The sequence below is a fragment of the Armigeres subalbatus genome, chromosome 3, assembly GCF_024139115.2.
Source record: "Armigeres subalbatus isolate Guangzhou_Male chromosome 3, GZ_Asu_2, whole genome shotgun sequence".
In the NCBI taxonomy this organism is placed as follows: Eukaryota; Metazoa; Arthropoda; class Insecta; order Diptera; family Culicidae; genus Armigeres; species Armigeres subalbatus.
In genome coordinates, this window is record NC_085141.1 from 282,610,460 (window position 1) to 282,634,019 (window position 23,560).

Below are 23,560 nucleotides of genomic sequence, written 5' to 3' on the forward strand. Positions count from 1 at the left end.
ACAGACCAATCTGTCTTATAGACACGGTAGGGAAGCTACTGGAGAAGTTGATCCTGAACAGACTGTCGCCGTACGTCGAGGAGGTAGGAGGATTATCGAGCGAGCAATTCGGCTTTCGGAGAGGAAGGTCTACTCTGGGTGCCATTAAATCGGTGGTTGACACTGCAAAGGTCGCCATCGAATGCAAGCGGCGCGGTATACGTTACTGCGCAGTAATAACACTCGACGTGCGGAATGCATTCAACAGTGCGTGCTGGATGGAGATCGCGAACTCGTTGCTTCGGCTGGGAGTACCGGTAGGGCTGTATAAGATTCTGGGAAGCTACCTTCAGAATCGATTATTGATCTACGAGACAGACGAAGGCTTGGCTACCGCCCCCATCACGGCAGGTGTCCCACAGGGATCAATTTTGGGTCCATTGCTGTGGAACGTGATGTACGATGGCGTGCTGCGGTTGAAGCTCCCGCCAGGAGTCAAGTTAGTGGGATTCGCCGATGACGTAACCATGACCGTGTACGGAGAATCCGTCGAAGAGGTCGAATTGACTGCAGCCTATTCGATCAGCCTAGTGGAGGAATGGTTGCGCAGCAAGAAGCTACAGTTGGCGCATCATAAAACGGAGATGATAGTCGTTAACAATCGGAAATCGGTTCAGGAGGCGACAATTAGAGTCGGCGGCTGCGACATCACCTCCAAGAGATCTCTGAAACAATTGGGGGTGATGCTCGACGATAAGTTGAGCTTTAAAAGTCATGTCGACTACGCCTGCCAGCGCGCGTCGACGGCGATAGCGGCACTATCGAGGATGATGGCGAACAACTCTAGGGTGTGCTCCAGCAAGCGTAAGCTGCTGGCAAGCGTGGCGGTTTCAATACTACGATACGGAGGACCAGCTTGGGTGTCAGCGTTGAGCGTAAACTGCAACGTGCGAAAGCTGGAGAGTACTCATAGGCTAATGTGCCTGAGAGTTATCAGCGCATATCGCACCGTATCTCGCGAAGCGGCATGTGTACTCGCGGGCATGATGCCTATCAAACTGGTGGTAGAGGAAGACGAGGAGTGCTACGCCCTCAGGGGCACCGATAACGCTCGAAGGAATATAAAGGCAGCAACGGTAGCCAAATGGCAGAGAGAGTGGGACAACTCGCCTAAGGGAAGGTGGACCCATCGCTTAGTCCCAAGTGTGTCGGCATGGATTAGCAGACCTCATGGGGAGCTAAACTTTGGCTTGACCCAGTTCTTAACAGGCCATGGATGCTTCAAGTGGTACCTACACAGGTTTGGTCACGCGGCTTCTCCCACCTGTCCGCAATGCCCAGACGTGACAGAAACGGCTGAACACATCCTGTTCACATGTCCTCGGTTCGAAACGGAGAGGAGTGCGATGTTGGGGGCATGCGGAACGGACACCAACACCGATAACATCGTCATAAAAATGTGCCAGAACCCAGAACAGTGGAGCGGTTGCAAGAGCGACGTCCAGGATAGCCGACATCCTGCAACGAAGTTGGCGCATAGAGCAGCAGCAGGCAGCCGTTACGGATAGCGGACCATGAGTCGTGGAAGTCGTGAATATATATGTCGATAATGGATGGGAACGACAGCGTCGCAACTGTATTCAGCTTGCGGCGAGCGCGTAGCCGCAGAACGTGGCGAAACGGCCGGGTTCGGAGGAGCTCCCGCTTTCGGGGAACTTCTCGTCGGAGTAGGTTAGATCCGCCGTCGGGGACTATCCGAGTCGTTCGCGATCGCGACCGAGGCGGGAGCTAAATGGCTCAATGAATAAGGTGAGAGCTGAATGGCTCAAGGCAAATGAAACTCGGTTATCGGAGTAGGCTAGGTCCACCGCCGGGGACCAGCTGAGTAGACCGTGGCGTGCGAATCCACCGGCTTCGGGTCGTCGGGGCATCATTGAACCGGAAGTTCTCTCCACCCGGAATCTTTGGATTGACCTCGGCACTCGTCCGGTCACCCGTCGAGACGGGTCGTCGGTTACGGGGGGGCTTCCGACGTCGGGGAACTCCCTGTCGGAGTAGGATTGATCCACCGCCGGGGACTATCCGAGTAGTCCGCGACCAAGGTGAGAGCTGAATGGCTCATCGGTTAAGCAAGAAGCTGAAAGGCGCAGTTCATGGGAAATCGGTTAATCGGAGTAGGCTAGGTCCACCGCCGGGGACCAGTTGAGTAGATCGTGCCGCGTGAATGCACCTGCTTCGGGTCGTCGGGGCACCACTGAACCGGAAGCTATCTCCACCGGAATCTTTGGCCTGACCTCGGCACTCGTCCGGTCACCCGTTGAAGTGAGAATGTGCGTAGGACTTGAGCGGATCTATGAACATGCATACCAAGTTAATGTGTAGTGTTGGTAATGTAACAGCCATCCACGAATGCGGGTCGTCGGTATCGGGGAGCTTCCGCCGCCGGGGACTCCCCGTCGGAGTAGGGTAGATCCGCCGCCGGGGGACTATCTGAGTAGCTTGCGAGCACGTTGAGAGCTAAATGGCTCTAAAAATAAAGAGGAAAGTAGATGCGTTGCTGAATGGCACAAGGAAAAAAAAAAAAAAGTAAAGGGCTTAAGGGCCCACGCTTTTGTGTGCTTGCTGGCACCAATAAGGGAGCCAAAGGGCTCAGACGTATGACAAAACATCGAAGAGAGGCACTGTGAAAGGTGTTGTTTTGGGAGGAGTACTTTTAGTACTGCTTTTCCCCACAGAAGTAATACTGAAAGGTAGTCCCGGGGGGAATTGTGCATTAGAAGAGAGGGTAACTCAAGTAACCTTCTGTTGCTTGGGTGGGTTTAGTGGGTCCGGCGGTCTGGTCTTCTGCCAACCGCGCCAACCCCACTCCCTGAGTGATAATTTCAGGTGTCTGTATGCAGATTTGCCTTCATCCCTCTATAAAAAAAAAAAAAAAAAAAAAAAAAAAAAATACACTATTCTAAGCCAAATATGTTTCAAAAATCAAAAGCATATCTACAACAGTATTTTATTTGGAGGGCTCTGTGGCATCCTGGTTGAGATAACTAGAAAGTTGGGGGAGTTTAGTTTAGTGTGCAGACGAAGAGAAATAAACGAAGTGGTTGTCGAATATGATTCCGAGAATGAGTTGCCTTCAATTATAAATAATCTGTAGAATATCACATTGGCGATCCTAGCCATGACGTGCGAATAATGTGATGGTTGAAAATTTAGTGAGATTTCGTCGACAAATGGATAAGCTGTGTCATATTGATGTTTTTCGGTTCAGGGCAGAATCAAAACATACCGTTGAGCCGGTGTAAGACCATGGCCAGCGTTAAAGCTGTTTGAGTCGGGAAAAGCCCATGGCCAAACTAATAAATATAACGTTGAGTCGGTGCAAGACCATGACCAACAATTTGCACTTTTATGTCTCGAAAAGTCCTGACAAATGCTGGAAATCTTGAGTCGGTGTAAGACCATGGCCAACGATTTCCACAGTTCAATCGGGAAGAATAAAAACGTTGAGTCGGTGTAAGACCATGGCCAACGTCTTGAAGCAATGATGTTTAACATTAGGTATGGTATGTGCAAACTACCTAGTTGAGTTGCAATTCCACAGTATTTTTGACGATCACCAGCTAGTATCACCAGGTTAGTATCTAAATAAATAATTTGTTTTCATCTATTTGTTCGTATACAATTAAAAAATTAACTTACGAGAGTGTTTTCTGTAACAAAATTGGTTAAATGAAAAAAAAAATAATAATAAATACGTATATGTATTAGTAATGTCACACCTGTGGTACTAAATCTCATTGCGTACCCAACTGTGGATGTTGTGAATAGGCCTTTTCACTAGACGTTTGAAAATAGCTGATTTTTACCGTCAATTGACAGTTCTTCTATGAAAGTGACAGCGTCGGATTTGAACGGTTTGCTCAGCGGTTGTAAACAAGTGCAGTCCCGGCAGTGTCACATGAAAAGGCCTATTACATGTGGGTACGTATGTCTGGTATTAAATCATCCCTGTTGTATTTAAACTGTCATTAGTTTTCGATCGCGCACGAAAGAAAAGTGAAAAACAAACTGGCAGGAAAGATGAGCGGCTACTGGCACGAGAGCGATATTTCATCATCGGATTCTGAAGTGGAACAACATCTGTTTACTAAAGCGGCAGTAACGGGTAAAGGAAAATCCAAGACGCCGCGTGATGTTGGCCGTTAACAGCATTCGACGGTTCTTTACCTATGCACAAACGGAAGGCAGAATGGGTACGGTTTCGAGACCAATTTGAAAGGATTGTCTCGTGTAAAGCCGCTGTGGATTCTGCTACCAAGCTGACGAGTATGAAGATTTTTGCTGGTGACTGCTTGCTGAATATCATCGAGATGCAGGAGAAGCTAGTGGCAGAGCAAACTATCGATGTTTACACGGGAACGATTAAGGCTCTCGACAAATTCTTTAACCAGACGTGTGATACGAGCAAGGAGCGGATGATATTTCGTGAGATGCGCATGGATACTGTAGAACCATTCGTTGATTGGGTGCTGAGGTTGGAGAAACAGGCGAAATTCTGAGAGTTTGGAGAAGAACAACGTAGAGAAGAGTTCGTGCAGGCCCTCATTCGACGATCGGTTCCGGTGATTGCAGAAAAACTGTATGAAATGTCGCACATCTGGGATAACGACGTCGAGAAGATTGTGAACTACGGCAAGCATTTAGATTACATGAGAGCAGAGATGAAGGAAGTGAGCGACAAATCGAAAATCAATTCGAACCCACCGGAGGCAAGAGAAACTACTGATGATGAATCCCAGTACAAGGTGGTCAACGTTTTGCATACCCCAAGACGGAAAATGTTTTCAGAACGATTTGAGCCATACCGGCGAAGTGAATAAAATCGCTCATATATTCATTCGCGAAGTTCGAATCTGCGCCCTGGTCGTAGAAGTGATTCTAGCTGCAACAAATGTGGCACATTCCATCGGCCAAGAGATTGCAAGGCGTTCAGATCCAAGTGTTTCAATTGCGACAAGGTGGGACACTTAGCGGAGTTCTGCCAGGAACCATCTAGGAGCCGCGGTAGGTCGGGGAACTCGAAGCCAAGTTATCGTACCGATTACATCAAGGAGCAGGCCAATTCTATTAACCAGGTATCTTTTGAAAACACTGATAACTAAATATACAGATAATTAAATACACATATAAATAAACATATTGAATTTCTTTTTCTGAATTTGATACACATTTTAGTCAATAATCTGTAGAATCAATATCATACATTTATTTTCATTGAAAGATTATTTGTTTTTGTGTAGTTCTCGTTTTTGCTTACAGTTGATTACAGGCAGTGCCATCCCTCCAAAAAAAGATGACCCAAGATTTGTTCGATGCACTCTTGGATCCGAAACACTCAAATTCTTGATCGACTCCGGCGCTACTGTCAATACTATTACAAGTTCGTATTGGCAAACAATTAAGCGCACCTGTCGAACTGTTATCCAAGATGTTATTGTTTATCCTGAAGAGGTTCTTCAAAGCTACGCCAGTCATAGACCGCTGGATGTAGAGTGCTCATTCAAGGCGTACATTGGCGTCGCGGCGAGTTCCAAACCTATGCAAATGGCAAAGTTCTTCGTAATAAAGGGTACAAAGCTTTCGTTGCTAGGGTATGACACAGCATGCAGGTTGCAGTTGTTGCGCATTGGACCATTCGAAACATTAAATCATGTAAGTTTGGATGCAATTCCTAGTTACAATGATCCAGCACGATTCCCTAAAATTCCAATTGATGCGGTGAAGTTCAAGGTTGATGGTTCGGTCACTTCGAAACAGATTATCAGGTATAACATTCCGAAGGCGTTCGAATCAGCGGCTAACCAGCGACTGGCGGTTATGGAAGCACAAGAAATAATTGAGAGAGCTGATAAGGAGCATGACGTGATCTCCTTTGTGTCTCCTCTAGTGTTGGTTCCAAAAGGAACAACAGATTTTCGCATCGTCGTCGATTATAGGGCAGTGAACAAGGAGATTGTACGCGAGCCTTATCCTATGTCGAGTTTAGAAAAGATTTGGACAGCTATTCCAAACGGGAACGGAACGCTATTCTTTACAAAGTTGGATACCATATCGAGTTACATGAGCATGTTCGACACTATACAACATTCATGGCGGCTAATGGTTTAATGCGTTTGACCAGACTACCGTTCGGACTTTCCTGTGCACCAGAGCTCTTCCAGCGTACAATGGAAAGACTGTTGGGTAATTGCAAAAACGTTATTATATATCTGGACGATAATTTGATTTACGGTAGAACGTTGGAAGAGCTGAGGGCCTGTGTGGCGGCAGTTAAAGAAGTTTTGAGAAGAAGTAATTTAACAGTCAATGAGGACAAATCAAAGTACGACCAAACCGAGGTAGATTTTCTGGGATTTACTATTGATGGTACTGGAATTCTTCCAATGAAAAAGAAGATTTCGGATATTCAACTCTTCGAGCGACCTAAAGATACATCCGAGCTACGCAGTTTCCTTGGAATGATGACGTTTATCAGCCCCTTCATTAAAAATTTTTCGCACCTAACAAAACCACTTCGTGATCTGGTCACCTCAGAGTCACGGTTCAAATGGGAAAATTGCCACCAAGATGCTTTCGAAAAACTAAAGCTGGCGGCTGAGAATCATTTGGTCAAAAGGGGATACTTTGATGAACGGGACAAGCTTATTTTGTATACAGATGCGTCACCGTGGGGCTTGGGGGCTATTTTAGCCCAAGAAAGAGGTTGCCGCGTTGAAAGACGAATTATCGCCTGCTCATCCAAAAGCTTAACAAGTGCAGAGAAGCGAAATCCACAACTACATCGAGAAGCGTTGGCAATAGTATGGGCCATGGAAAGGTTCTCGTATTATTTACTGGGACGAAAGTTTGTATTACGCTCGGATAGCGAGGCCCTTCTATTTATGACTAAAAGAAATCAGAACAAGGATATTGGAAAACGGATACTATCAAGAGTTGAAGGATGGCTGCTGAAAATGGATCACTATCAATACGAGTTTGAACATGTGATGGGTAAGGACAACATTGCCGACGCAGCGTCAAGGATTGGTGGCAAAAGGGAGGAGCATCCATTCGGCAAGGATGAAGAGCTGTATGAATTATGCGCTGTAACAGCTGACGCGAAGGAGATAAACGGTCAGTTGCTGGCTTTGACAAATGCTCAAGTGAGAGAGGAATTTGCTAAAGATGGTGAGTTACAGGAAGTCGCCAAATGGATGAACGAAACGAAGAAATGGCCCGATAGCATCTCCAAATACCAACCTTTCCAACAAGATCTGTACATTCAAGATGGATTGCTCATGAAACGAGAGAAGATAGTTTTGCCAACGGAACTGCGTAGTCGCGCTCTTTCATTGGCGCACCGTAGTCATCCAGGAATGTCTACGATGAAGCATTTTCTAAGGCAAGGATTGTGGTGGTTGGGTATGGATCGTATGATCGAGGAGTTCGTTACGAGTTGCCCAGAATGCCAACTAGTTATCAAGTCATGTAAGCCACTTCCAATTAAGATGACTGAACTTCCAATGAATCCTTGGGAGTATGTATCCATGGACTTCGCATCAGCTTCAGATTCCCACAATTGGAAAGCGATAGTGCTGACCGATAACTATTCCCGGTTTCTCGTAGCTATTCCAATGGAAAAAACCGATACTGATGCTGTTAAGAGAGTTCTGAGGAGAGTTTTCAATACTTATTACGTTCCGAAAACCTTGAAGTCCGACAACGGACCGCCTTTCAACAGTGCAGACCTGAAAGAGTGGTTAAAAGACGTTTGGGGTGTGAAACTGATACATACTACACCATTGAATCCTACAGAGAACGGCCTTGTCGGAAGAAGCATGCAAAGTATAAAGCTATTGCAAATCTGCGGAAAGGTAATTGGAAGGAGGCACTGGCGGACTACGTGGCGGCTTATAACTCGTGGCCCCATCACGTCATTAAAATACCGCCGGCCGAGCTAATGTTTGGAAGACCAATCAGAGCATTGCTACCAGATATTAGAACTGACCAACAGCAAATCGCTGATGACGATCTACGCGAACGAGACCAAACAGCTAAGTTTACCCGCAATATTCGAGAAAACATTCGGCGAGGCGCTGGTGATCTACAGATCAGTGTAGGAGATGCGGTGCTTGTAGCTCACCAGAAGCGTGATAAGGCGGAGCCAGTATATAGAAATACACTGCATGAAGTGGTAAAACTGACTGGAGAAGGGCGGGCTACTCTTAAGGATATGGCAACGCTCAAAATATTCGATCGGAACGTCAAGCATTTGAAGAAGTTCATCGAAAGAACCCCAGCAATGGAAGTAGTTGATGTTAATGTTAAGGGTAAAGTATAAGATAATGACTATTATCTCAATCTCAATGTTTAGAAACCACTTATTTCATTTTCAAATAACCTTTGTCTTCACAGAGGCGGTAGAGAAACAACAACCAAACGACTCATCAAGGCAGCCTAACGAGGACTGTGAAATGAATGAAGGAGGAGTGGTCTGCGAGAAAACGGTTGGAAGCCAGAGTCAGGGCGACGAATTGATTTCCAAACGTCGAGCAACCAGGATTATCAAGCGACCGCAGCGTTTTCTGAATAATATTAATAATTTTGGAAATGTGTAATATTTAGAAGACTATTAGTTGATTTCGTTTCTATTTTGTACATGGGGAGGATGTGGCATCCTGGTTGAGATAACTAGAAAGTTGGGGGAGTTTAGTTTAGTGTGCAGACGAAGAGAAATAAACGAAGTGGTGGTTGAATATGATTCCGAGAATGAGTTGCCTTCAATTATAGATAATCTGTAGAATATCACAGGCTCAAAATTTTTGAGCATAACGGAGCCGTATTCAAGTTATTGTATTAAATAATTCAAGAATTTTTATATTGGTAAACAGTACATAACTTTTGATAGAAAGAACATACACTTGAGATTTTCGGACACAATGCACAATATAAGCTAAGCTTTCCATCGATGTATTAATATTCAAAATCGGTGATTGCAAACTTGGCGGAAAAATGGTTTTTCAAAAGAAATCCAAGATGGCGTCCAACTTAAATATGCCCCCTTTATTATTATTATTGCAAATTGAGGATACACACTTCCTCTTTCCGACGATATGCTGATCTCTGAGATCAGTTGAGAAATGTTGGAGTTATGACTGTTTTAGTGAGTCAAAAATTGACAAAAATCGAGGGGTCCATTAAAATGATTTCGTGTATAACTAAAGAGGGGTTCATATTTCTGATGAATTTAACTCAGATCCTTAATATACTCGCCGAAAGCTTTCGAAAGAATACAAATTTAGACATTTTTAAGAACCTCGTGCAAATAGTGGCCCGGTTTCAGCGAGAATTACTCAGGTGTTAGTTACGGTTCGTTTTTTTATGTTTCGTTTTTGCACATTTAATGGTACAAAGTAAGGACTGACGTAATCAAACAAATTCGAACTACAGAACGGAACATGACTGAGGTTTATTTAAGCCTTGCCTTTAACATCTAACAGCCGTTTCACAGCTTCATCATCTGCCATCAAAAAGCAGATTTCCGTAAGACTTTGCGATTGATCGGCGGCGTTAATGGAACTCTGGAAAAGCCACGAACTTATAAAAGTATGCACCGATTGTGATTTAGAAATTCTACTCGTTTTTTTTCGCGTATGTAGTTCTTTTGGAGGTGTACCTCCAGAGGTGCACTTTCAGTTCGAGCTTCTATTTGATTCGGCGGCTTAAGTTTAAGATTCTGTGGATCAGTATCTGCACTGGAACCTCCCGAACCAGCTGCTGTTTCCTACGACGTTTGACGTCTAAATCGGGACTGCCAAAGCACATCATAAAATCGTTGGAATCAGTTGAACTGATCGTTCTACAAGCACCAGAAAATTGACAGATGAAACAAACTTTAGCTTCCACCTCGCATCATGACCTATTTCCAGTGTTGGCAACTTCAAATCTCTTTAACGATTCAAATCAATCATGAATTGATACGCACCCAACCAATCTCCTAAAAACTGATTCAAGAGTAGGATTTTTATATTCTCCATTGTCCAAAAATTCATCGCGTTGAGCAATGAATATTCTTGCGTGTGTAAAATTGTGCCTCAAATAATTTAAATGCTTTTTGGGAAGAAATGATGTTTCGGAAAATGAGTGAAACGATGATACGATTTAGCACGAAAAACTCAAGCATCATGTTTTCCTTCAAAATCACAAACGAGTTGGCTCGCGCGTGATGGCTTGAAGATTGAGATATGAGAATGCTCGCCAACACTGCCTACTTCGATTATGACCACTTGTTTCGATTATGATCACCGGAAAAAAATCAATATAGGGGAACTGTTCCGTTTATCATCCCACTGAACATATATTCATCTTATCGCAAAACAAAGAAATACAGTACCAATCACGTCGCTTCTTTTTGCTAACACGCGTGCTCACTGGTGAGAAAAATCAAAAAATAAGAAACAAACCAAATTCCTTTCCATTGCTTTGTTTTTGATGGGATGGAAATAGGAGCTATGGGATGAAGTGCCGAACCGTTCCCCTACTCTAAAAGCAAACTTTCAATTACGAAAGATAGAATACCAGAATGATATTTGTATAAAGAAAATATATTGAAAAGGCATAATCTCAACTTTAAAAAAGAACCAAAAAGAACTAATTTACAACCGTCAAATGGGGTAATTTGCAACACATTAACCTGATCCCATTCAGATGCATTTTTCAAGGCTGTCCGTTATTTTCTTAAATTTGGACTTCACGGCTATCAAACTTTAGTATGTGATTACGACGGTTTTACGCTCACAATATATTATAATTACGTATCGTTTTCAAGACACATGCTTTAAAAGTTCTGAGTTAATTTTAGTATGAAAACTAAGGCTGACCGTGGCTCGCCATTTTCAGACGGGTAGTACTCAGAACTCAAGACTTCCAAATTTCGAAAGAATAAGTTTTTTTTAATCTTTCGTTTATTTGAAAGGCTCATTTGCCGTGTAGCGTTACGGAGCCGAAATCAAGTATAACAATACATTTCTCGATTCTTATAGGGGAACGGTTCGACACTTCATCTCATAGCTCCTATTTCCATCCCATCAAAAACAAAGCAATGGAAAGGAATTTGGTTTGTTTATTATTTTTGTAATTCTTTTCAGCAGTGAGCACGCATGTTGACAAAAAGAAGCGACGAATTTGGTGCCGTATTTCTTTGTTAAGCGATGAGATGGATATATGTACAGTGAGATGGAGATCGGAACAGTTCCCCTACATTGTAAGTTTTGAGGAACCGAAAGACTCGCGGTTTAGTCGCGGTTAGGGAATACAATAATACAGTAGGAAAGGAAAAGATTTAAGGATACTTAAGTAACTACGATGCTGATGTTCACAAAGTTGACATTCCTCGCGATGTTTCACATCTGTAACAGGACAAACAAACATTTTTTGGGAGACACGAGACGAGACGAAGACATGCGGAAGGGTTTAACGACAGACATTGAAATGTGGAAAGAAATAAGTATTAATGAACAAAACAGCGCATTGAAGTTGTAGGACTTAAACAACAAAACTTCAAAAAATGTAATAAACTCTCCTGACTACTCGAGATTGTCTACTTTCCGGCGATCGGAATGTTAATTAGTTACAATGTTAGGAAACTCCTTTTTAAACTTATTTTGCAAATATGTTAAATAAGGGTGCTGCGAAACTACAAAAATGTCACCGGTATCCGTCCCTATCAAAAATGTCTTTACTGAGAGTATTAAAATTACAATGGTATTACCATTCCATGGGAGAGAAAGTGTTTTTGAAACATTATCCTGTAAGTATATTATTAGAAAAATTGATTTAAAAACGATAAAAAGAGCATGGGTTGCTTATTTATGAGTGACGTGGTCCCTTATTTGCCACACGATTTTGTTCTAAAATAATTGCTGGAAATATTTGAAGTTTTTAGTAGTAAACTTGAAGTCTGAGCATCTGTTGCGAGTTACCCCACATGTGGGGTAATTTGCAACAAGCATGTTCTTCGTTCCTCCGAATCAATCCAATCGCTATTTCGGAGAAGTTAGATGCATAACATATACTACGCGTCCCCATTAGGATATTAGTTTTTTTTACTGCTTCATTAGTAATCCCATTTGACGGTATCTCTACTTTTCATTAATCCTTAGCAAAGAATTCCGGATTAAAGATAATACTTTACACAATCTCAATTCAATGCCTTATATATGCAGCGATTGATAATACATTCTTTATTCTTTATTCGTCTTTATTACTTATTCATTTATCATCCAACTGATAATTATCTAAACTTAATTGATAACGCCCAGCGGTAAATATGAAAAATATTGATTCAATTGTTAGTACGGACGGGCTATTTCAAAGCATAATTGCTGCTCCTCGACACCAAAAAAGAAAGTTACGGTGACGAATCGGTCTTCCTGGCGCGTATATTTGAATTGCTGTCCAGCAATGCGGGACAATCGATTTCACATGTGAGTAATTTTCCGTTCGGTTCTTCCCACATCAAATGGTTCGATTCCTAGAAGACGACAGCGCTCCTGGTACGGTGGCAAATTCCATTGGTCACGCCAGCCAGTGAAGCGTAGTGCATAGCGCTCAAATTTTTGAACGGTTTCTATTCGGTCACCACACAACAGCATAATGAAGATCTCACAAGGGAGCAATAGAGTTACCTGAGGCACATCGGATCCCTGAACTCATCAGCGATCTTGAACATAAAGCCAAGTTGACGATTAGCTCTGGACACGATATCGTTATAGTGGATACGGAATGTGAGGGCACTGTCCTTTACTTGCTGAACCCGAATAAGACGAATAGTTCAATGTAAATGGCTGTAATATATAAAAACGATAAATTTCGCTGCATTCACCTGGTGAATTTTCTATGCGCTTCTATATGGTTATTTGAATGCATTGCAGCAACAATTGAAAAAAATCGTTTTTAAAATTTGTTTTCCAATGGGGATGGTTGACCGTTTTGGCTGAAATTTTGTCCAGAGCATCAGGGCATCAAATAGAACCGAATAAGAGGCCAATCAAAAATTTGAAAAAGTGTTTTTTGAGCCACCCTAAAACACATGCAGACGAGGAGGCCCTGTCTAATCAAGACGTGTCTTTCTAAGCTTGAAAGATTTATTTTCTTTTTTCAGGGTAAAGATTTTCAATCGAGATTTCGAAAAAAAACTAACATTAGATTTTCTGCCACGAATGCCTTGATAGTGGAGTCTGGAATTTGGTTAAAATAAAAAGCTTTAGCTTCAGGATTTAGAGTTCTCTGTCCAGGATTAAGATTGTACTTCGTATAATTTGCATTTATGTATTCCTTCTTCAACTACGTACCTATTAGCTATAATAAGCCGGTAAAATACTATTTGTTTTCATGTTTTCAATTAAGTATAAATGACAAAATTGACTTTCTTTGGAAAACGACAATTTTCCAAATGCAACTGCATCGGTAGTCGAACCTTTCCGCAGAAAAGTTTATTCCTCTATGTACCTACTTACTTCGGACGCTTTCCGATTTGTTTATACATAAAAAATGATCTTATTATTGTATTGTTAATTATAAATAACACAATCAATCAGAAAAATACTATGGATGTTTTCATATGGATTGTAGGCAATGGCAGCTGTGTCAGAAGTCAGGCACGTGCAATGGATTCTGAAGAATTCAAGGATAAGTTCTTACGATGGGGTTGCTGATCTAGCCCCTATCCTGGCCAACAAAACTTCGAAAGTGCGGACCTATCGTACAAGCGGCAGACATGATTAGTTCATTCGGTGATAAGTCCGTTCCAAAATTGGTCTGGGGGGGGTTTGTGAACATTTTTTTTTTGAAGAAAATAATTTCTTCTAAAAAATTTGTCTCTGGGGGAGTGTTATGCCCCCCCCCCCCTAAGCCATTGACATACACACATACAGACATCACCTCATTCGTCGATCTTAGTCTATCGGTATACATCACTATAGGTCTTCGAGCTTTCTATCAAAAGTTTGGGTTTGGAGTAATCTATTGGCTTTTTCGTATACTTAGTGTACGAAAAAGGTAAAACTGAAGCACATTTCAATTTCTGGTGTATATCGCAACGGTCATTTCATTGTCAGTAAATTAGTTAATCTAAATAAAATTGAAACTCAGCAAAATGGGTATTTGTGCACAGATTTTTACACAGTTTTGAATTTCAAGATTGTTCACTTCCGTTTAGATTGATTTTATAAATGCAAATGTACCCCTTTTACTGACAACGGTTTTGGGTTTCTGTTTCATTTTGCTCCCAGTAATAGTGGTACATGTGCACTTTTTTCCAAATAATTTAAAATTTGCAAAGAAACTTTTCATATTTCTACTACTACCACTTGGCACATCACTCATAGTATACAATGCACAGTGGGCCACGTCGTGAAATTAGGAGAGAAAAAAAAATTCACCATGATGATAATATTTTAGGATCAAAGTGTCTTCAGCAAAGTCAAAGCTTATTATTTAAGCTTTATTTTGAAGTTTGTTGCACCAAGTACAAAAATCCATTTTTTTAAATGATGGAAAAACCTCGAATTCCCTCAAAGCAATCCTTAGCCCTTCCTTTGTCTGACCCAGGAAAAAATGGATCCCCCTTTTTCCCCCATTCAAAAATACTGGCATTTAAAATCACATAATTATTTAAAATTATCATAACAAATGATACAAACGACGTACAATAATGGTTTCTTCAGCAAAGTGACTCAAATTTGAATAAGGAACAACTTTCTAGAACATCGTACAATGCTGAAATTAGAAATATAGAAGTTAAAAATTTTATCTCAAAGTGTAGTGGGGCCACCCTATTGCAACAAACTTCAAAATAAAGCTTAAATAATAAGCTTTGACATTGCTGAAGACACTTTGTTCCTAAAATATTATCATCATGGTGAAAATATTTTTTTCCTCCTAATCTTCTTTATTTATTTAATCAGACTAAGGCCGAAGTGGCCTGTGCGGTATATAAGAGTCTTCTCCATTCGGCTCGGTCCATGGCTACACGTCGCCAACCACGCAGTCTACGGAGGGTCCGCAAGTCATCTTCCACCTGATCGATCCACCTTGCCCGCTGCGCACCTCGCCTTCTTGTGCCCGTCGGATCGTTGTCGAGAACCATTTTCACCGGGTTACTGTCCGACATTCTGGCTACGTGCCCGGCCCATCGCAGTCGTCCGATTTTCGCGGTGTGAACGATGGATGGTTCTCCCAACAGCTGATGCAATTCGTGGTTCATTCGCCTCCTCCACGTACCGTCCGCCATCTGCACCCCACCATAGATGGTACGCAGCACTTTCCTTTCGAAAACTCCAAGTGCGCGTTGGTCCTCCACGAGCATCGTCCAGGTCTCGTGTCCGTAGAGGACTACCGGTCTAATTAGCGTTTTGTAGATTGTCAGTTTGGTACGGCGGCGAACTCTATTCGATCGGAGCGTCTTGCGGAGTCCAAAGTACGTACGATTTCCAGCCACTATGCGTCTCCGAATTTCTCTGCTGGTGTCATTTCGGCAGTCACCAGTGAGCCCAAGTACACAAATTCTTCTACCACCTCGATTTCGTCACCACCGATGCAAACTCGCGGTGGGTGGCTCACATTGTCTTCTCTTGAACCTCTTCCTATCATGTACTTCGTCTTCGACGTGTTGATGACTAGTCCGATCCGCTTAGCTTCCCTCTTCAGTCTGATGTAGGCTTCCTCCATCTTCTCAAAGTTACGTGCCATAATATCTATGTCGTCGGCGAAACCAAATAGCTGGACGGACTTATTGAAAATTGTACCACTCGTGTTAATCCCTGCTCTTCGTATTACCCTTCCAAAGCGATGTTGAATAGCAAACACGAAAGACCATCACCTTGCCGTAACCCTCTGCGGGTTTCGAAGGGACTCGAGAATGCCCTGAAACTCGAACTACGCACATCACCCGATCCATCGTCGCTTTGATCAACCGTGTCAGTTTATCCGGAAAACCGTGTTCGTGCATTAGCTGCCATAGCTGGTCCCGATCGATTGTATCATATGCTGCTTTGAAGTCGATGAATAGATGATGTGTGGGCACGTTGAATTCGCGGCATTTCTGCAGTACTTGGCGAATGGCGAACACCTGGTCCGTGGTGGAGCGTTCGCCCATAAAACCCGCCTGGTACTGCCCCACGAACTCCCTTGCAGTTGGTGCTAGTCGACGGCATAAAATTTGGGAGAGTACCTTGTAGGCGGCGTTCAGCAATGTGATTGCGCGGTAGTTGCTACAATCCAGCTTATCGCCCTTTTTGTAGATGGGACACACGACACCTTCCATCCACTCCTGCGGCAAAACTTCCTCCTCCCAAATCTTGGTAATGACCCAGTGCAGCGCTCTAGCCAGTGCCTCACCACCGTGTTTAAATAGCTCTCCTGGTAGTTGGTCAACCCCAGGGCTTTGTTGTTCTTCAGCCGGCCAATCTCCTCCTGGATTTCCTGGAGATCCGGAGCCGGTAAAGTTATGTCCTGCGCGCGTTCTCCCAGGTCCATCACCATACCGCCATCTTCGTCTGCCACATCGCCATTCAGGTGTTCTTCGTAGTGCTGCCGCCACCTTTGGATCACCTCACGCTCGTTCGTAAGAAGGTTCCCGTTTATGTCCTTACACATATTAGGCTGTGGCACGTGGCCCTTACGTGAACGGTTTAACTTCTCATAGAACTTTCGTGTGTTATTAACGCGGTACAGTTGATCCGTTTCTTCACGGTCTCGATCTTCCTGCTGGCGCTTATTCCTCCGGAAAATCGAGTTTTGTCTGTTCCGCGCCTGTTTATATCGTGCCTCGTTCGCCCTCGTGCGGTGTTGCAGCAATCTCGCCCATGCTGCATTCTTCTCTTCCACAAACTGCTCACATTCGCCGTCATACCAGTCGTTTCTCTGATCCGGGGGCACCGTGCCAAGTGCAGCGGTTGCGGTGCTACCAATGGCGGATCGAATATCTCTCCAGCCATCTTCAAGAGACGCTGCGCCTAGCTGCTCTTCCGTTGGAAGTGCCACTTCCAGCTGCTGCGCGTATTCTTGGGCTAGTCTACCATCTTGTAGCCGCCCAATGTTAAGCCGCGGCGTCCGACTTCGACGCGTGTTGTACACCGTCGAGAGTTTTGAGCGCAGGCATACTGCAACGAGGTAGTGGTCGGATTCAATATTCGCACTGCGGTAAGTGCGGACGTTCGTGATGTCGGAGAAGAATTTACCGTCGATTAGAACGTGGTCGATTTGGTTTTCCGTTTCTTGGTTAGGTGATCTCCATGTGGCCTTGTGGATATTTTTGCGGGGAAAGAACGTGCTTCGGACTACCATTCCGCGGGAGGCTGCGAAGTTTATGCATCGTTGGCCGTTGTCATTCGATACGGTGTGCAGACTATCCGGTCCGATGACCGATCTATACATTTCCTCCCTTCCTACCTGTACGTTCATGTCACCGATGACGATTTTGACGTCCCGCAGTGGGCATCCATCGTATGTCTGCTCCAGCTGTTCGTAGAACGCTTCTTTCTCGTCGTCGGGTCTCCCTTCGTGTGGGCAGTGCACGTTGATGATGCTATAGTTGAAGAAACGGCCTTTAATCCTCAGCTTGCATTAGGGCTTCCATTCCCGGAAACGATTTCCCGGGAAATCATATTTCCCGGGATTCCCGATTCCCGGGATTTATGTATCAGTTTCCCGAATTTCCCGGGAAATGAACATAATAAAATATTTTGTAATAATTGTCTTTTTTTTAAATTTGATGATAACGGATTTTGGGGTATCAATTTCATTTTTTTACAAGCATCATCTTACTATTTATTTCACTTTTGAAGTTTAAGAATTTAAGTTATTACTGAAAATGCTACAGAATCATACGGTGCATTCCAATACGTGTTGATGAGAGACGAGACAAAGAACCAGTTTGTATCTATCATTCGTTTATTCAGTAGGTTTAAACGTCGGTAAGCGTTGTGAAGTCGAATTAAAAATTGAGTGTCTGTGGTGAAACAGCAGAGCTTCCAATGTTCGCAGATATTCAGGCAATAGCAGTGACTGCTTTGGCAGGTTAATCCTATTATTGTCAAAGGTTTTTTTATGACCTTCAGTCCTTTTGGATTCAATTCCCGAACAGACTGGTATTCCGAAGACTCGTTTGTATTTTGAGATATTTCTGAAACATTCCATTTCATTTTTAGGTGCTGTTCGGCATTTCAAGCATACTTTGACTGAAAAAAATGTTTTAGTCAGGATCATTAAAGTACGACAATCAAGCACTCGCCTGAAAGCTCTTTTTTATTTCGAATGGAAGAATTCTCATTTCAAATATATCTATATCATCTGCTTTAAATACAAAATGTGTTCAAGTGGACGTACATGAATAAAAATGGTTCATCCTTCAAAGTTGACCTGAAGATTCTATACACAAGTCGAGTATTATACTAATTAAGTATTATAATAAGTTAGGAATATTTTGGCGATAATAGAAGAGAATCTCTCAAAGCCGTCGTTGTCCAAAAACTGAAAAAATGCGTATACAACCTAGAAAAGTTTTTAAAAAATATATGGAAAAGTAGCACATAGCGGAGCTCATCAAGACACTGCAGATCTTGCTCTCGAGCCAGAGCAGATGCTAATACTTGGCGAACGTTTTGTAGAAGGAGTTAACGCTTTTCGAACTGGACAAAAACTTTCTTAGGCTTTCAACAACTCTTTCATCATTTGAGGACAAAATAGCAAGCATCCCTGATGTCGAATGTATATTTTCAAAGTCATATTTTACGACAAAATTTAAACTACGATTTTGAATCAGTTTCGACAGTTTTTTTATTTTCCGGGATCCCGGGAAATCCCGGGAAATTATTATTTCATTTCCCGTTTCCCGGGAAGTTGATTCCCGGGAAAAATGGAAGCCCTAGCTTGCATATCCTTGCGTTGATTGGCTGCCACCCAATCACGCGTTGGCGCATCTTACCCAGCACTATGAAGCCGGTTCCCAGCTCGTTGGTGGTGCCACAGCTTTGGTAGAAGGTAGCCGCTCGATGCCCGCTTTTCCACACTTTCTGTCCTGTCCAGCAAATCTCCTGCAGCGCCACGACGTCGAAGTTGCGGGGATGTAATTCATCGTAGATTATCCTGTCGCAACCTGCGAAACCTAGCGACTTGCAATTCCATGTTCCAAGCTTCCAATCGTGATCCTGTATTCGTCGCCTAGGTCTTTGCCGATTATATCGAGTCGCATTATCTCTTATATTGTTCGTAATGATTGGTTTTCTAGGCGGCTTATTGGGCCAGCGCAAACCTCCTGTCTCGTCGGAGGGCCGTCGTGTCAGGGCTGTTTAGCGTCCCACCTAACACCAGGACTTGGGCTTGTGCGCTTTGAGCGGCACACGGTCGCTTTGGTGGGGCCTACTTGCGGATACATGCAGCTTTTTATAGAGGTTTAACAGGGCCCACTGTCAAACCCCACCACATCCTAGGCAAGCCCCACAACTCGCAGATGGCCTGGGGAGGGGTCGTCAAGCCCTTGGACATAGTCCCTGCTGCCCGCTCCTAATCTTCTGGCGTGGCCCAATGTGCAATGCTAGACATTCGTTCAGCCGCATCTAAAAAATTTAATAGTTTACAACAAATTAATTGAAGGTGGTTTAGAAGTGGGCGATTTGTTGACGTATCATTAGTACAACGAATACGATTTTATGGAACGGACATTCATATCACTCACACACATACTTTTGCGGTATTTTAGGAAATAAACAAACAAACGTCATTTACACCCTAGACAGACGAGCCGCAGTATAAAAAAAATAATTTTCTTCGATATTCGATATATTTTTTGGAATTTTTTAAAACTTTGTTTCGCGTTTTTTCTTTTTGGAAGGTAGCGCATTGTTAATAGTTGATTTGATAAACGATCTGTGAATATCTTACAGAAATGGCCAATTGAGCCCGTTTCAAGTAAAAGGAACGGCAATTCATAACCCTGTGCAAGGACTAACTTGTTGAAAACTGAAACTTGTTGAAAAAAATGTGTCTCTGCGACTTAAAGGGCCGATAAGACGCGAAGTAACCAAAAAATGATTGTCTTACTCACAAATCAAGAAAAAGTTGGATGTTCCAGTAGCGCCCAGACATACCACTCGCATTTTGGACGAATTGGCGAACACAAAATGGAAGCCGAATTCGACGAAGTCCCATAAGGAGAACCGTCTCCAATTTGCGAGAAAATACATGAAATGGAAAGCTAAGTAACGAAATTTCGTTTTTCAAAGGTGAACAAAAATTAATTCGGATGAACCGAAATGTTATAGCTGCTATTAGCATGATCTAAGCCAAAAGGGGTTCGTCAGATCTAAACAAATTTTTGGGGGTAGAAGTTTGATTGTACCACGGCAAGCTTCCAATATGTTTTAAATCTACAAGGATGAACTCCGGAATGTATTTGGATCTGCTGAAGGATGTTTTGGTAGGACACATGAAGGACGAGTCATCAGAAGACATCATTTTCTAACAGGACAACTCGTCGATCCATCATGTTTCCAAGTACTTTAAGGCATGGTTTGGCGAAAGAAACATTCCACTGCTTGAATGGCCGGTATGCAGTCCTGACTACGATCATATCGAGAATCTCTGAGGCACCTTAGTTGGGCAAGCGTATGCAAATGGACGGCAATACAACAGTGTGTCCAGCCTAAACACAGCTGTTAAAGGGTCCTGTACTACGGAAGCTATCCGATTCAATACCAAATCAGATTTTCGATATTATCCGAAATAGAGGAGGCCATACGAAGTACTAGCTTTGGAATAACTTCAAAATGTATTTCACAATAATATTTTATTTCGAAATTTCAATGGTGCGGCTAAACGAATGTGCAGCCTATTTTTTGTTTTTATTTGATTACATAAACTAAATTTGATGATTTTTAATATCTTGGACAATGAATAGTAGAGAATCAATAAGTTGTATCCTAAATCAACAAAAGTTACCAAAAAAAATTGATTTATTGTTGAAGCCACAAAGAAAATTTTGAGTGCGGCCTAACAAACTTGTAGCACTGTATTTGTAAAATTTAATTGCAGAAAATTGTAAATTTTAATTTTCTGTTCGAAGTTTTGGAGGAAACTTGTTTTCTATAAAACTTACACAATATGTCATATACGCCACCCACCAAACAATTCATGCTGAACAAGCTAGTTTATACATGCAGAAGGCTGTTTTTGGTTGAAAAAGCACTCTATCAGCTCCCAATGCGTTTTGACACTGGGTTAAGTATTATCAGCTTGAGAGAACAATCAAGTCTTATCTAACGAATAATATTTATTATATTGCCCTTTTTACTTCCTTCATCAGAAGAAACTGTTTCAATTAGGAACGCTTTCTGAGGTACATCGATGATATCACTATTTTAATACATTGACTCACTGACGAACGTCCAAAGTGTGTGGAGGAAATTGCTATCTTCATTGTTATACCAATGTGCGGATTAGAGCGATCAACAAGCCCGTTGCAAATATTTAAAGCAAATATTTCTAATGTTCTTCGAGAGGGGAATACAGTGGAGAATAACAAATATATTGTTTTACAAATATAAATTCGTGATTTTTTAAGAAATTTTATTGTTGATTCTTCAAATTGACATTTTTATCCAAATAAATCTATGTATTTCTTTATTCCTGAGTCGATTAAGAGTCGAGTAAATCTCTCTGGTTCTAACAACTAGTAATTTTATGGGTGAAATGGTTTCTTATGAATTATTCAAATGTTATGTAATACAATATCAGACTAAACTAGTTACTCGAAATATGAGGAGTTCAATTATTACTAAGCTGTTTAGGCCTCGGATTTTTTTGTTTCAAAAGAAGTCACATCCCATTAGGAGTTTGTTGAAGTGAAAAACAAGAATTGCAGTCCACTTTCTATAGCCTTCTATAGCTCAGCACTCTCAGTGTCAAGTCAAAACTACCGTAATTTTATTTTGGTAAATAGGCTTTAAATTATGAATCTGTTTTCGTCATTACTCAAAACCTTTACCATCGGTTTTTTATACGTTTCACAATTAGTGTTGAACTTAATCTTGAAATTAAAAAAAAACATCCTAATAACATAGAGAGAAAAAATAAAATTCACAATATAATTACACGGATAAGATACATTTGACTCTTCGATAATATTGTTGGTAATAAGTTAGCCGAAAAATCGATACGTGTTGTATGAGATTCAACTGTAGTAGGAGTGCCTAATATTTTGTAGGTGCTTATTACAGTATTTCGTAGAAAAATAATAAAGAGAATCATCGATCGATGATGAGTGATCTCACACTACCTTGAACAATCTGCATGTCTGTTTTCCCATATTAATATTAAATTTCCAATCAGGCTTTATCGAAAAAGAATAGCGAAAATATTTTCTCTATGATATTATTTCCCCAAGATTATTTACAAGATTTTTTATGCAACCACATTTACCTTTATTGTGCAGCTTCCGTGTTCAACAATTGTCTCGCTTCCGCTCCTTCTTGTTCTCTTTGGCAACAGCACGATAGAATGATTCAATCGACCTAATCTAGGCGGAGACCCTGATTAACTTTGGAAACTGAGAATAATCCGATCACTCAGACATCTAATGAGCTGCTATCTTCTAACAGGTTTCGTTCCATATGCTCACCCCCACAGAATGTGTAATCACTTATTTTTCTTTTTTCTACCACACTATCCATCTAGCTCGGAAAGACTCTTTGATTGAATTTGCTTTCGTTATTTTTCCACCACTTCGTTTCCTGTTTGCTTACATCGAAAATCTGATAACATTTTTTCCCGGTAAACTAACACTTCTCAAGTTTCGAAATTCAGCTCACGATGTTGCAGTTATATCGTTTTCGTGATATTTCCCTTCCACCAACGTTGACACAACCGAAACCAAAAGCGGATGGACACCGAGAACGATCCGTCTACTTTAAGTTTTCATTTTTGCCCCATCGCTGACTAAAACGCATCCACAGCTCATGAACGCAATTTTCTTTCAATTTCTGCACCGTCACACTTTTTTAATCATTTCTAAGACAAAATGCAAATATTCACACGTCACTTTACTCTGACACCGAGCAGTATGAGATGACTACGGTGAAATAAGTATTATCTGTACTCTCCTTCCTTCTCCAAAATTATTCTAGGAATTATTCAGGAATCACTTTCAGAAAATTTCACGTTTTCGTTTAAGGCCCAATCTTTTTCTTTTTACAAGAAACAAGAAACTTGAACAGATTACCTCACAAAATTAGTTCCAGTAAGTCTCCCGACCCTAATCCGAAACGGATCCAGATTTAGCCAGCAACGACGGAAGCACACCAATCACCGAACGAGTACGGAACGTTAATGAGATTTTACGCCCTGAACTTGAGTTTATGAACCGGCTTCGCGAACGGCAACATCATAACTGTCGGTTCATGAAATATGTTACGGGATGGTAAACAACAATGCTAGAGCTGGCTCGCTGGCGCGCACCGATGCTAGTGCCGTGTCGATTCGTCGCCAC

The 23,560-nt window shown here is 42.2% G+C and overlaps 1 protein-coding gene across 2 annotated transcripts in view; it reads right to left on the reverse strand.

The window, feature by feature from the left end:
* Nucleotides 1-23,560, reverse strand: part of LOC134224665 (somatostatin receptor type 2-like) — a 236,871-nt gene extending 213,311 nt beyond the window's left edge. For both annotated transcript variants that reach the window (XM_062704153.1, XM_062704152.1), the window contains exon 1: nt 22,495-23,560. The gene's annotated coding sequence lies outside the window, so the exon portion shown is untranslated. The remainder of the gene's footprint in view (nt 1-22,494) is intronic.